Source organism: Colobus angolensis, unplaced genomic scaffold, assembly GCF_000951035.1.
Source record: "Colobus angolensis palliatus isolate OR3802 unplaced genomic scaffold, Cang.pa_1.0 Scaffold152, whole genome shotgun sequence".
Lineage (NCBI taxonomy): Eukaryota > Metazoa > Chordata > Mammalia > Primates > Cercopithecidae > Colobus > Colobus angolensis.
In genome coordinates this window covers 6,860,355-6,866,148 of record NW_012114622.1, presented here as the reverse complement: position 1 = coordinate 6,866,148, position 5,794 = coordinate 6,860,355, and the positions used below count along the sequence as shown (strand labels likewise).

The window sequence follows — 5,794 nt, the reverse complement described above, 5'->3', positions numbered from 1 at the left end:
CTTGGCCTCCCAAAGTGCTGGGATTACAGGCTTGAGCCACCGCGCCCGGCCAACCCTTCAGTCTTTAAGTGTGGGCTACGCATAGTGACTTCCTTCCGAAGAGTACAGTATCAAAACAAGGGTTGAGGGAAGAGTAACTTTATGGTGAAGAGACCTAACAAACGCTACTTTAGCCTGGTGATCAAGTTCAACATCAACAGTGATGAATCATGTTGACACTATGTGATATGACAAAAGCGGTACTTTACCTCTGTTTTTCCTCCCTAAGACCTGTAACACCAGTCTAATCATGAGAAAAATATCCAGTTAATTTCTGTGTGTGTGTGTATGTGTGTGTGTGTTGAGACAACCGAGTGTCGCTCTGTCACCCAGGCTGGAGTGCAGTGGCATGATCTCGGTTCACTGCAAGCTCCGCCTCCTGGGTTCATGCCATTCTCCTGCCTCAGCCTCCTGAGTAGCTGGGACTACAGGTGCCTGCCACCACGTCCAGCCAATTTTTTTTTGTATTTTTAGTAGAGATGGAGTTTCACCGTGTTAGCCAGGATGGTCTCAATCTCCTGACCTTGTGATCTGCCCGCATAGGCCTCCCAAAGTGCTGGGATTACAGGCCTAAGCCACCGTGCCCGGCCTCAGTTAGTTTCAACAGAGGTGCATCCTACACAATAATTGACCAGTACCCTTCAAAACTTTCAAGGAAAAATAAGGAAAGTCTGAAAAACTGTCCCAGGCAAGAAGAGCCTAAAAAAAACATAACATTGGCCGGGTGAAACTGGCCAACATGGTGAAAACCCATCTCTATTAAAAATGGAAGTTGCAGTGAGCCAAGATCATGCCATTGCACTACAGCCTGGGCGACAGAGTGAGACTCTGTCTCAAAAAAATAAACAAATAAAAATAAAAATTAAAAATAATATAATGTAACCTAATGATTATTAGATACCTAATGTTCCAGGGATGGGATACTGAAACAGAGAAAGACATTAGATAAAAACAAAGGATATCTGAATAAACTGTAAACTTTAGTTATTAATAATATATCAGTATTGGTTCATGAATTGTGGCAAAGGTACCATGCTAACCTAAGATAAAAAATAATAGGGGAAATTATGGTTGTGGGGGTGGAGTCTATGAGAACTTTCAGTGCTATGCTCTCAATTCTTCTGTATATTTAAAACTATCCTAAAAAATTGAAGTCATCCAGACGCGGTGTCTAACACCTGTAATCCTAGCACTTTGGGAGGCCGAGGCAGGTGGATCACCTGAGGTCAGGAGTTCAAGACCAGTCTGGCCAATTGGTGAAACCCTATCTCTACTAAAAATACAAAAAAAGTAGCTAGACGTGGTGGTGTGCACCTGTAATCCTAGCTACTCAGGAGGCTAAGGCAGGAGAATTGCTTGAACCTGGGAGGCAGAGGTTGCAGTGAGCCAAGATCACGCCACTGCACTCCAGCCTGGGCAACAAGCACAAAATTCTATCTTAAAAAAAAAAGTGTATTTAAAAAAATGCAATTAGAAACTGTAGGTAAAATAGACATAAAGGTTTTTTTTTAAAAGATGGACTTTTGCTTTATTGCCCAGGCTGGAGTGCAGTGGCACAATATCGGCTCACTGCAACCTCTGCCTCCCAGGTTCAAGCAATTCTCCTGCCTAAGCCTCCCGAGTAGCTGGGATTACAGGCACACACCACCACACCCAGCTAATTTTCTGTATTTTTAATAGAGATGGGTTTTCACCATGTTGGCCAGGCTAGTCTCAAACTCCTGACCTAGTGATCCACCCACCTCGGCCTCCCAAAGTGCTGGGATTACAGGCGTGAGCCACCACACTTGGCCAGATATAAAGTCTTTTTTTTTTTTTTTTTTTTGAGACAGAGTCTTGCTCTGTCGCCCAGGCTGGAGTGCAGTGGCCCACTCACTGCAATTTCTGCCTCCCAGGTTCAAGCGATTCTCCTGCCTCATTCTCCTGAGTAGCTGGGATTACAGGTGCCCACCACTGTGCCCAGCTAATTTTTGTATTTTTAGTAGAGACAGGGTTTAACCATCTTGGCCAGGCTGGTCTCAAACTCCTGACCTATTGATCCGCCCACCTTGGCCTCCCAAAGTGCTGGGATTACAGGTGTGAGCCACCACGCCCAGCCCAGATGTAAAGTCTAAGCACAGTGTCTGTTATTTATCATGGATACTGTAATGTAGGTCATCTACTCTTAGAGATCATTTGTAGTAAAATTATTATTATTTTATGGCCTTTAAGAAAGAAAAACTGCTGCCAATTAAACTATGACAAAACGCCTTAATACTGGTCCTGTGTGATGTATAAATCAGTCATGCCAGCCTCCCATTGCTTTGAAACAACTTCATCACTTATGACTGTCTTACTTTCTTCCATCTCATAAAGAATTGTCATTCCTTTGTAGAAAAAAATTAGGAAATTAGTTACTCCCTGAATGACAAATATGTGCTTCACTAAATATCAAATGTATGTCCCACTGCTCTGTGTCTGTCCTTTCCTCATAAACAATAAATTTGTGTTTCAACAAAAAGTTGCAATACCACTTTTTTTTTTTTTTTTTTGAGATAGGGTTTCACTCTGTCACCCACACTGGAGTGCAGGAGCACAATCATAGCTCCTCACCGCAGTCTCAACCTCAAAGGCTCAAGGGATCCTACTGCCTCAGTCTCCTGAGCAGTTGGGACTACAGGTGTGTGATAATTTTGGTATTTTTGGTAGAGACCAGGATTTTGCCATGTTGCCCAGGCTGGTCTTGAAGTCCTGGGCTCAAAGTGATCATGCCCACCTTGGCCACCCAAAGTGCTGAGATTACAGGCGTGAGCCACAGTGCCAAGTCACCATCTTCATCTGAACATTTTAAACAGCAATTAAACCCAACACCTGTAGTACTAACAATGCACATAACTGAATTAAAGTGACATAAATTTGAACAATTATGATCAAGTTCACCTGTGCAAGTCAAAGACAATTAGGTCACAAATGCTGCCTGGCAGATAGTAATTTTAACCTGTCATGCATGATAAATTATAAGTGACATCCTAATTTCAGAAATGTTGGCACCGCGGTAGCTCATGCCTGTATCCCAGCACTTCGGGAGGCTGAGGCGTGTGGATCACCAGAGGTCAGGAGTTCAAGACCAGCCTGCCAACATGGTGAAACCCTGTCTCTACTAAAAATATGAAAATTAGCCGGGCATGGTGCCATGCACCTGTAATCCCAGCTACTTAGGAGGCTGAGGCAGGAGAATCACTTGAACCTGGGAGGCGGAGGTTGCAGTGGGCCAAGATTATGCCATTGCACTTCAGCCTGGGTAATAAGAAAGAAACTGTGTCTCAAACAACAACAACAAGAACAACAAAAACTTCTGGGTGTGGTGGTGTGCACCTGTAGTCCCAGCTACTTAGGAGGCTGAAGTGGGAGGATCACTTGAGCTGGAGAGGTGGAGGTTGCAGTGAGCTGAGATCCGGCCACTGTACTCAAGCCTGGGTGACAGAAGGAGACCCTGTCTCAAAATAAATAAATAAAATAACTAAAAAGTAATTTCAGAAATGTTAAAATGTGGAAATGAAAAGTGTAACTGGCCAGGCACGGCGGCTCACGCCTGTACTCCCAGAACTTTGGGAGGCTGAGGCGGGCGGATCATTTGAGGTCAGGAGTTCGAGACCAGCCCGGCCAACATGGTGAAACCCTGTCTGTACTAGAAATATAAGAATTAGCCAGGTGTGGTGGCACACGCCTATAATCCCAGCTACTAGGGAGGCTGAGGCACGATAATCGCTTGAACCAGGGAGGCAAAATTTGCAGTGAGCCGAGATTGCACCACTGCACTCCAGCCTGGGTTACAGAGTGAGACTCCATATCAAAAAAAAAAAAAAGAGATGTGTACCTTAGAGGGTTTAGATAAGTGACTATGGTACAGCCATAAAATGGAATAATACATTGCAGCATTAAAATGAATAAGATAGACCTTTTAAAAAAAAAAAGTTTCAGTTTATTAATCTTCTCTTGAAAAATCCACAACAACCACAGATAACATCATTGCAGCACCTTTACTCCTTCGGCTTTTTGCCAGCACCAACATTGGCTTTTGCAGTCCCCTGACTGTCTTCATTCTGTTCTTGCGTTCCTTTCGTTGGTTTCTTGAGGTCTTTTTCTTCTCATACAGGCCATGTCTTGCAAGTCAATGTTTGGGTTCATTTTTCTTTGCATAACCCAGGGAATCATAAATCATGCCAAAGCCAATTGTCTTGCCACCACCAAAATGAACTCTGAATGCAAATACAAATATGTCATCCGGTATGGTCTTGTACATTTTGGCTCGTTTTCCCTGAATTTCTGTGTTAGGCACTGTTGCCTTCCCGGGGTGAAGGACATCAATGACCATTTGTTTCCTCTGAAGTAGTCGGTTGGACATGAACTTTCTAGTGCGGATAGTTACCGTGTCACTCATGATGGTAGTCTATCCTCAGGAAGCCAGGGAGGAAAAGAACAGATAGACCTATTTTTACTTACATAAAAAGATATCTAAGACATGTTTAAAAATGTAAGTCACATATGATCAATTTCTGTAAAATAAAGACTAATAAACATACTAATGTTAATATATGCACGAAAAGATATGTGAATTTGTGAAAATAATATGTTTTGTTTACACAATCAGTAAAGAAAAAAGAATATAAGCAATCAGTAAATCTTTGAATAAATTTAATAATATTCACTGGTAAAATTTCTTCATTTTAAAAATGGTTTTAAGCAAAACAAGTTAACTGTACCAGGACCGGTTCTAGGTGTTTTCCGATGCATTCTCTTAGCTAACAATGATAACAAAAGCTGACTAACCACTTAACACAAGGAGTGGTTAAGGGAAATTCCTGCATAGCATAAAATTTTGAGCTAGATCTCTAGGCCAAATTTATTTAGTACAGTTATGATATAAAGGATGATAAGCAATTATGATCTAGGCCAGGCTCGGTGGCTCATGCCTTTAATCCCAGCACTTTACGAGGCTAAGGCGGGTGGATCACCTGAGGATAGGAGTTTGAGACCAGCCTGGCCAACATGGTGAAACCCTGTCTCTACTACAAATACAAAAATTAGCTGGGCTTGCTGGCATGCGCCCATAATCCCAGCTACTCAGGAGGCTGAGGCACGAGAATTGCTTAAATCCCGGAGGCAGAGGTTGCAGTGAACTGGAATTGCACCACTGCACTCCAGCCCGGGTGACAGAGAGAGACTCCATCGCAGAAAAAAAAAAAAAAGTATCTGAAAGACTGTACTAATTTGCAACCCATCTTAGGCCGGGCATGGTGGCTCATCCTTATAATCCCAGCACTTTGGGAGGCTGAGGTGGGTGGATCATCTGAGGTCAGGAGTTCAAGACCAGCCTGGCCAGCATGGTAAAACCCCTGCCTCTACTAAAAATACAAAAATTTGCCAGGCATGGTGGTGCACGCCTGTAGTTCCAGCTACCTGGGAGGCTGAGGCAGGAGAATCGCTTGAACCCAGCAGGTGGAGGTTGCAGTGAGGTGTGATCACACCACTGCACTCCAGCCTGGGCAATAGAGTGAGACTCTGTCTCAAAAATAAATAAATAATGTGTAACCCATCTTAAAACACCATTTTGTGAAATACTATGCTGCTATAAAAATACACTAATTTGTTTTTGTTTTTGAGACAGAGTCTTACTCTGTTGCCCAGCCTGGAGTGTAGTAGCACAACTTCGACTCATTGCAGCCTCCACTCCCAGGTTCTAGCAATTCTTGGGCCTCAGCCTCCCAACTAGCTG

General features: G+C 43.3%; 1 pseudogene across 1 annotated transcript; it reads right to left on the bottom strand.

Annotated features, from left to right (window-relative positions):
- Positions 1 to 4,058: 4,058 nt before the first annotated feature.
- LOC105507744 lies at positions 4,059 to 4,459 on the bottom strand (annotated as a pseudogene). The gene has a single exon (XR_001001149.1). The product of XR_001001149.1 is annotated as a 40S ribosomal protein S24 pseudogene (transcript).
- Positions 4,460 to 5,794: the final 1,335 nt, after the last annotated feature.